This window comes from Peromyscus maniculatus, chromosome 6 (genome assembly GCF_049852395.1).
Source record: "Peromyscus maniculatus bairdii isolate BWxNUB_F1_BW_parent chromosome 6, HU_Pman_BW_mat_3.1, whole genome shotgun sequence".
NCBI classification, from domain to species: domain Eukaryota; kingdom Metazoa; phylum Chordata; class Mammalia; order Rodentia; family Cricetidae; genus Peromyscus; species Peromyscus maniculatus.
In genome coordinates, this window is record NC_134857.1 from 42333119 (window position 1) to 42343469 (window position 10351).

A 10351-nucleotide genomic window follows, 5' to 3' on the forward strand; every position below is an offset into this window, starting at 1 on the left:
AATGGCTAAGGATGTTGAATATGTCTTTAAGTGTTTCTCAGATGTTTGAGTTTCCTCTATTGAGAATTATCTGTTTAGATTTGTACCCCAATTTTTATTGAATAATTTGGATTTTTTTTTGGGGGGTTGGTATCTAGTTGTTTGAGTTCTTTATATATTTTGGATATTAATCCTCTCTGAAATGTGGAGTTGGTAAAACTATTTTCCCATTCTGTAGGCTGCTGCTTTGTCCAAATGATGGTGTCCTTTGCCTTATAGAAGTGTTTGAGTATCATGAGGTCCCATTTGTTAATCATTGATCTTAGCACTTGTACTACCTGTGTTGTGTTCAGAAAGCATTCTGTGCTAATGAGTTACATCCAATTGGATGTAATCCAATTGAGTTGTTGTCCAAAGGGGTTCCAGGGAAATCCCCAATCAACTCAGGCTGTTGTCAACACTATAGGTTGTTCTCCACAAACTGGTAGCTAGATCCATTGCTGAAGACAACACCCACACAACTCATTGAACATGGAGAGGGTGTTCTGGTGCCTACATAGAACCTTCATTCCTACATTCTAGTATCTTTAGTATGAGAAAGTACCCTACTGGCTACCAAAGGAGAAATGTAACCACCATCCCAGCCACAAAACCTTTTATCTAAAATCTATCCTGCTTGTAAAGTATGTGAGGGCAATGGTGGCCCAAAATTTGTTGAAGAAACTAGCAAATGTCTGATTTGACTTAATGCCCAGTCTTTGAGATGGAACCTATACCTCATACTGCTTGGGTGACAAAACAAAACAAAACAAAACAAAAAACAAACAAACAAACAACAACAGCAGCAACAACAACAAAACCAGACTGAATAGCCCAGGGACCTAGGGTAAAACCAACTACTACTGGTCTAAAAAAAAAAAAAAAGCAAATGTAAATTGCTCCTAATGACACTCTACTATTCTCATAGATCAGTGCCTTTCTCAGCCAGCATCAGAGAAGCTTCCTCCTGAAGCAGATGGGAGCAAATATAGAGACCCACAGCCAGACATTTTGCAGAGAGTGAGACTTTGGAACTCACAGATCTATAATGGTATATCTCCATCAAATATCTCTCTCCAGAGCTCAGGGAACTTCTCAGAAGAGGGGCAAAAAGAGTTTAAGAGCTAGAGAGGATGGAGGACAACAGGAGAACAAGGTTCTCTAAATCAACTGAGAAAAGCTCATATGAACTCACAGACACAGAAGCAGCAAGCACAGAGCCTGCCAGGGTCTGCACCAGGCCCCCTGTGTATACTAAAGCTTTCAGTATAGTTTTTTTATTGGACTCCTAAATGTGTGAATGAGTGGGTTTTCAATGCTTGGAACTTTTTTGGTGGTTCTTTTCCTTCTCTTGGTTTTCCTTGTCCTACTTCAGTGTGAGGGTTTCTGTGTTATCTTATTTTATTTTATTTTGCTATGTTTTCTTGTCATCCCTTAGAAGCCTGTTCTTTTCTAATGGGAGACAAAGAGCAGATTTGGATGGGAGGAGTGGTAGGGAGGAACTGGGAGGAATAGAGGGAGAGGAAACTGTAATAAGGTAATACTAATAGCAAAAAGACAAAAAATAGTTAAATTTTATCACCAATTTCTTTTTGCAGTCATCTTCTATATATTTTTTGTAAAGTGCATTATACTTGGTATGTAGTCCTATTTATTTTGATAAATGTGTACCTCAGGTAAATCTCTTCACATTTCAGTTGCAAGATAGCTCCAGCACCTCAAGCACTTCCTTCCATTTCCCCTTTGAAACCTCCCTTCATCCCAATATTAACAGCTGCAGGACAATTTTCTCCACACATTTACTTTGTCTAGACTATTTTATGCAGAACAGAACAGCATAGCCTTTTGCTTTACAGTTTTCTACATTCTTATGCTATGCATCCCTTATGATATTATTTGTATTGTTTTTATCTTTATGTTATAACTTTTCTACTCTCCAAGCCCTGAATGCACTCTAATATGCTCCCTTTGAAATTCCATACTCTTTTTGCATTTATTCAGGAAACATTTTTATTTCTCTAAGGTTTGTAGCAGAATATCTCTGTATCTCTGAAACTTTTCTTGTACTTATGTACTTGAGTCATACTTCTGTCTCAGATACTCCAGTAGTTGGGATTAAAGGCATGTCATCTGCTGTACTTTGAATAATTATTTACAGTGCATTGGTTAGTGATTTCTGGATTCTTTGCAATTGGGGGTCGTTGCTTTTACTGATTTGGGTAATTGCAATGCATCAGTCTGTAGTTTCTCTCCACTCTGTGTGTTCTTATTGTCTACAAAGGGGTGTTGTTGCTTGTTCTTAGTTTTATTCTGAATGACATATTCCATTTCTATTATTTTCTTAGCTTTTAGAAACAGGCAATGATTTGGGATATTTCCAAGTGTGGCTCTGGAGCTCCTCTTTAAATATTCTTATGAGATGTTCCCTTCTCTTCCCATGATTTGCTCTACTTCATACCCCATGAGCAGGTCATTGTAAATTCTGCTCTCTGACATTTCTTCTCAGTATGAAATAATTCCCTGGTCAAGGCTTCTATTGGTGAGTGCTGAGAAACAGTAGAACTCAGAATAGCCTATGACAGGTTGTTCACATATAGTCTCAGATAGTTTGTGCTCAGCACTGTTAGAGGGCAGAACCCATACCAGATATAAGTGCTGTTTAAAATCTGTAACTACAATTTTGAAGAATGCATTTTTTTTTTAGTTTTGCTCTGTCCAGGATTCTTTTGTTGTCTATTGTGGAATGTTATTGTAAGGTGTGCTACTTTCGTTTACGTTGCATTTGTTTAACCATGTGAAGCTGTGTTACTGTGCTTGTCTAAAATGCCCGATGGTCTAATAAAGAACTGAAGAGCCAATAGCAAGGCGGAAGAAAGGACAGATGGGGCTGGCAGGCAGAGAGAATATAGAGAAGGAGAAATCTTGGAGGAAAGAAAAAGTAGCCAGAGAAGGAGGAGGACTCCAGGGGCCAGCTAGCCAGCTACACAGCAAGGCAAGGAATAAGAGTAAGATGTACAGACAAAAGAGAATGGGAAAATCCCAGAGGCAAAAGGTAGATGGAATAATTTAAGAAAAGCTAGCAAGAAACAAGCCAAGCTAAGGACGGTCATTTATAATTAAGAATAAGCCTCCCTGTGTGATTTATTTGTTAGTTGGGTGGCAGGACCCCAAAAGATCAAAAACAACCAACAGTAGTTCTCCCTGCTTCCTCCTGCACAAAGGACTGCACACAATCTTTGTAGTTGTTGGGAGATTTATCTATGTAAGGTTTTTCATTGCCATGAAAAATACCTGAGACAAACAATTTAATATCAGAAGGATTTGTTTTGATTAACAGTTTCAGTTCAATTATTTGACTTCATAAAGTGGTAACATGGGACTAACTGTGAGAAGTAATTTTCTTGTATACAACCAATGCATATGCAATTGGCTATGTCAAAGTAGGCTTAATAACATAGGTGTAATGGAGATAAACAATAATTGTACAGAAACTTTGGTAAGCTAATAGAAATGACCTTTTCATAGTAGTTGTATAATACATCAGCAGAATAATATTCTCTGTGAAGAGAATTTGATAAAAATGAAATGACTATTACAAACCATTATAAACAGCAATAATATGTAGACAAATTTCCAAATGGTCTTATTAAATAAAAAACATAGAGCCAAATATAGGGGCAAAAGTCTTAGATCAGGGAATTAGGGAAAGCCACCAGCTAACCTTACCTCACCAACTCAGCAGCTTCCAAATATGAGTTACTTCCTGTCTACCCACACCTTTATATGCTTTGCTTTTCTGCCCTCTCATTGGCTCTTAGCCCAGCTACCTCACTTCCTTGTCACTGCCTATCTGTACAGACCTCCAAGTCTCTATGGTTGGTACTGGGATTAAAGGTGTGTGTCACCACGCTTGGCTCTGTTCCCTGGTATGGCCTTAAACACACAGAGGCCCTGTCTGATAAGTGATTGAATTAAGGGTGTGTGCTGCCTGACTTTGTTTACTTAAAATAGATGGCCTTTCCCCCTTGATCTCCAGGCAAGCTTTATTTATCAAAGCACAAATAAAAATCACCACATTTCAGCACAAATAATATATCACCACACTAATAAAAGAAAGACCCAGCTAATAAGCCTTCAAAAAGAAAAAATAGATTCACCAGGAAAAAAAAAATGTTAAGGAGAGAACAGAGCTGAAAAGTGGTAATATACAAAAAGATGATAGATTTAAACTCAACCAAAGATTATATTAATGTGAATAGGCTAACCACTGCAATTAAAAGGAATTTTAATTGCAAATTACAATTAAATTAGATATTTTTCCATGGGCAGGGTGGTTGAAAAGAGGCAGGAGGCAATCACTTTATGGTAGGTGATTCCTGGCCAGAAGATGCTCCCTGCAGAGATAGTGATGTTGATGTTGACTACACAGCAGCTTGTTCCTGCAGCAAAGCTTCCTGCTTGTGCCTTAAGGAAAAGTGACTCCATAGATTGAGGCACTAGACACTAAAGCAGCTAGAAATTTCTGGACCAAGATATTTGCCAGGGAAAAACTCACAAACTGCCTAAACAATGGCAGAGGGTTCAGTGTTCACCAAGACTAAAAATAGATCAGAGGTCACATCAGCTGTGGTATTGATGGCAGAAGTTTAGTAGAATGACTAGCCTTCCTCTATGCCTTTCCTTGGCCGCTTTCTCAAAATCAACTCTCCTTGTATGCATGACATCTATTCTACAGCCACATTCACGGGAGTATGCATATGCTTTTATACATAAGGACAAACTGTATTTGTACTATAGCTGCATAGGAAATATTTAACTAGGAAAGGTCAGTTTTCTACTCATTCTCCATTAAAATAATATTCTTTTAAATTGCATACCAATTTCTGAAAAAAAAAAAACAGCCTATATGAGCTGAGGATTGCATAGAACTTACAACTAACTTGCTTGGAAATGATAATAATATTATGCTTTGCTAATTAAATTTATTTGTATCTATAATTTCTTTCAGAGATTATTTTGAGGTTTTAGATGTATAATACATTAACACACCTGTTGAGTTCATCACTGGATTATAGATATTTTTTCATTGATAGTCTCAGATAATACTGATATTATTAGCCATTTAAAAGTAGGTATAATTTACAGGTAGAAATTGCATATTCTTCAGGTCTAAACTTAGTTATTATCATGTGCACACACTGTAGGATGATTGTTATTATCAACCTATTCATCACTAGCCATGGTTCCTGTTTGTGTATGAGGGGGACAAGTACTCAGAAAATCTACTATATCTATTTTAAATTTTTAAAAAAAATCAGAGAAATCTATAGTCACTGTGCTACACATTGGATCCTATTACTCATTCATTTTTAGCCAAAAAATACACTCTTTGACCAACATCTCCGTGTACATCACCTACCCCAGTGTCTCTATCCAGCTCCTGGAACCCATCATCCTATTTATTTCCTGCTCCTAAAAGTTTGATTTCTTTGGCAACATATTAAGTCATATAGTCTTTAGTGTCTGGATTATTACACTTAGCATATGTTTCTACAGGCTAACTGAGGTTGTTAAAAATGAGATTTCTTTTTTATTTATTTTTCTTTTTAATTTTTTAGCTAATGTGCCTTGCTAAAATTGCAAAAAAAAACCCTCAATATTCATGCATAAGATGAAATTAAGATACATTCATCTACTTTTAATTTTTTTTCTTTTTCTAGTGTACAAACACTCTTGACAAGTTTAAGGAAGACTTTGAAAACTTAGCATTATTTCTGTTAAAACATTTGTCCAATACAATAAATGCACATGCTTTTATATATTCCACTCATATGGTTACAGCTTCAGGTTTACCATGTAGTAAGGATTTTGCTTTTCATTGATTGGTAGATGAAAGTCAGAACTTTTAAAATAAGGTTAACAGAGTAATGAGCAAAATTAACAGATTAATGGACAAGAAGAAAGTATATCTTCTTAGCCAACTCATTTGTTGGCAGGCTGCATATTGCAGTTACAAAGAAAGAATCAGGCACTTTGTTATTTATCTTGAAAGGTAATCTTATAAGGAATCTTAAAGGAATCACAAACTTAAACTTTTATACATAAAGACAGTTAGGCAGCTGTACTTTAAATCTTTAGGTTACATAACCATACATCAATAGTTTCTTATATCAGGAGATTGAGGGTAAGAATGGGTATAAGAAATTAATCATCACCTTTGATCATCAACCAACCTAGCAAGGAAAGTACATCAACTAAAAACAATTGGACTGCTTTGTATTTTTTACCCTAACCTAACTTGTAGTCTATAATTGAGCTATGTGTCTTTGTGGACTTTAGGTTGTTTTCATCTCAAAGCTATTATCAAAACATCTGATCTAACCTGAAGTTATTTTATGGCTTTGTTTCAGCAATGATGCATGCTGAAACCTGTGACGCATATTCAGCATTAAGAGAATTAGAGCCAGCCTGGCTCCTGGAGTCTCAATTGTTTTCCTTAATCATTAACCTGAACTGTCATCTATGCAGCCCTTTGGGTGAAACTCATAGGCCTTAGCTGTGTAACATTTTGTTGTTTTTATTTTTGTTCATCAAAACTCTGTATACACTAACATTATTAATATCAGTTAGACAATTTAGGGAGAAATCATCTTCATAATAATCCGCAGGTAAAAATGCTTGGTAGAATGGTATGTTTCCATGAGAGAAATACACTTCATTATAGGCACTGGGAATCTCCCCACACCCATTCACACCATGCCAGATACCAGAGGAAGATGACAGGAGCAAACATGTAAAGGCACATCAGAAGCAAAAGACACTCTGAGGTGTGTGATCTCAGAGCCTTTCTTATCTGAGATTCACCCATCAGGGATTTTCCCCCTGGTGGTCTGACACCCTGAAGTCAATTGCCACCTGCTGCTCCTCTGACATGACCACTGGCATCAGGTATATTTATTGTTTGTGTATATCTGGGTATGTTTTTTTTGGAATTGTCTCCAGAAGAGAGTAGTAATGAAATCTTCACACTTAGTAAGGATAATTAAACCTGATAATGTGTGCTGGCATTACTCAATATATTTAAGCCTTGGCTATAACAGAGGAAAGCAATTCTCTTTCTGAGCTAGAACAGCCATTTTCTCCTGATTTGGATACAGAAGATCCAGGTTTCTTATTTTACCAGCTTGTTGATGAAAGATATAGGACTTGCTTAACATCCACGTTAGTGTAAAATGAGACAACTCCCATAATAAACCTGTTTTTCTTTTAAGAATTTTATATAGGTATATCATAAACTGTGGTCATATATAACCCCCATTTCCTCATCCAACTCCATCAACATCCCAACACCCCCCTTCTCAACTTCATTCATTTCAGCATTGTGTGTGTGTGTGTGTGTGTGTGTGTGTGTGTGTGTGTGTGTGTGTTTGATATTCTACTAAGTCTAGTTCAAACTACTATTAAGTGGATGGGTATGGATTCCCCCAGTGGAGAATGGAAAACTTATTAGAGGCCTCATCTTCAATAAAGAATGATTCTCCATATTCCAGCAACTATCAGCTGCTAATAGCTCCTCGGTAAGGGTGGAGCTTCAAAACAATTTACCTCACTTATGCTTGGATTTGTCTGGCTTGATCTTTTTTCAATCTTGTGTTTGTAACCACAGCTACTGTGGGATCATGCTTGAGATAGTAATGTCATGTCCAGAAGATAGCATTCACAGCACTCCTCTCTATCCTCCCTATGTAACATTCTTTTTTTTTTTTTTTTTTTTTTTTTTTTTTTTTTTTTTTGGTTTTTCGAGACAGGGTTTCTCTGTGTAGCTTTGTGCCTTTCCTGGGACTCACTTGGTAGCCCAGGCTGGCCTCGAACTCACAGAGATCCGCCTGGCTCTGCCTCCCGAGTGCTGGGATTAAAGGCGTGCGCCACCACCGCCCGGCGGCCTATGTAACATTCTTTGTGCCTTTTCATTTGTGATGTTTCCAGAGTCTTTGTATAGTGGGGGTGATACACATGTCCTGTTTAAAGCTTTGACTTGAGTCTCTTATTCTCAATACTGTGACAATTATGGATTTCTCCATTGACTGCTGTATACTGAAAAAAAATCTTGCCTGATGAAGATAGAGAGGTTCAAGTTGGTTGTTATAATCATAAATATGTAAAGGAAATTTAACAGCATAACCATTCAGAAAAACAACATATTCTACCCTAAGGCCTCTGACCATCCAAGCTACAGGCTTTTGACCAGGTCTTGTATAATATTATAAGGACTAGCCTTAATATTATACATCCCAGGGGTTCAGGAGAGAGAACTACTAACAGCAAAGACTATTTTGGGGAATGGAATCTCAGCACACCAAGCTCTATAGTTCACTTGCTTTAATTCCTCTGGGATAACATCCTATTTATACAGCTTCAGTTCTGTTCTTGTGCCTAGCTCCTTTCTTGCCCGATTTCTCTTTGTATTTATCTACTGCTCCCTCTAAGTTCTATCTTAATTCTCTCACCTTAATTTTGCCTCGTCTATGTCATTTTCATCTTGTTCTTACCCAGCTAGTATTTCCCCATCTGACTCTTCCTCATCTTCCATCTCATCCACAGGTACTCTCTTGTCAGAATCCCCCTTATCCCACTCCGTTCACCATCTCTCCATCCTCCCCAAGTCTCTCAGGAGTCCAGTTATGAACTTAACCAATAGCAATCCCCTGGTCAAGCAAGGTCACCAGGCTTGAATTCTACGGGGATATAAAGGTAGGTAAAAATTTTCCTCAGGCAGTGACCACCAGGCTTTCTTTTCCAATCCATAATGGGAGTGGTGAAAGATTGAGTGCTAATGACTGGTTAGTATATCAAAAGGGGAATCTATGTGCTCACTCTACATTCCTAGAAGTAGTTAGGTAAGAAGTTAGGGGTCACTAGGCAGTGGTGGCGCACACCTTTAATCCCAGCACTTGGGAGGCAGAGCCAGGTGGATCTCTGTGAGTTCGAGGACAGCCTGTGCTACAGAGTGAGTTCCAGGAAAGGCGCAAAGCTGCATAGAGAAACCCTGTCTCGAAAAACAAACAAACAAACAACAACAACAACAACAAAAAGAAGTTAGGGGTTTATTAGTAAGGTTGTATAAGAAAGGAGGGTCTCACCCCAAATTGCACAAGAAATAAACCTATCTGCCTGACCTAGGGGACAGGTGTTGTTGTCTCGTATGGCCTTGGATGCTTCATAGGCATTTTAGATAAAATGGAGTTTTTGAAAGCATGCAAGAAAATCATTTTAGGAACCAGCTAATATATATAGACTTCTTAAGCCATGGCTTCACCTTTGGAGAAGTCCTTGACATTTCCAAGTAGTAGCTTTTGTGATAGTAGCTGAATTCCATTATGTTTTCCTGCGGCTTGCAGCAACCAGGCTTAACAGTACTGTGTATGACATCCACTCCTGTGGAGAAGGCCTCAAACCTAACCAGAAGGGGGTTACTTACCCAAACTTGAGCCACTACCTCACTCATCCTCTTGGGAGACTGGTATTGCAACATATCCCATCCGGAGCGGTACAAAGCCACTGAAACCCTTTTCTCCCCTTGAAGTCTGCATAGACCCTCCCCGCATGATAAACCTAGCTGGGAGAAAAACAATTTCATCATCATCAGTTTGGTGTTGGGTTATTTATGTCCTGCAGCTAATTCTGGTGTCTTCAGCAATGGGGTCAGCCTGTAAGGATAGGCTACAGATAGATCTTGGGGCCCAGAATGCCAGTCCAATAGCCAAAAACGTCATAACAACTTGTTATAACCTAGACTTTCCTGAACATTACAAAACTGTCAAAGGGAAGAAGAGAAACAACTTGAAGTAAAAGAATAAAATGAAAAATTATTCTGAACCAGTGATCAAAGCCCAAATGGGCAGATAGCCATGAAAAAACACAGGGGGCATGAAAAAAAAAAAGATAATTTGTATCTTCCCCTCCCAAATCATCAAATCAATTCTAATGACCTACTCATTCAAATGATTTAGATGAAGTTCCAGATGCAGAATTCTTTTTTATTTTTGAGATTATAATGTAGTTACATTTCTTACATTCCTTTCCTCCCTCTAAGCCCTCCCATATACTTTTCCATGCTCTCCTTCAAAATCATGTCCTCTTTTTCACTTCACCTTCACTGATCCCTTCTATAAGACCATCCACCCCCCAATCCTGTCTCATAGCATGTGAAAAAAACTCACTGAATACCCCAGATAGTCATGGTATAATAATAGACAAAACTAGACCAGAGTTTCCACCTAACATTTGTTTTCATAGTGCTCTAGGATAAATCCCCGTGAAGGAGAGGATCCAA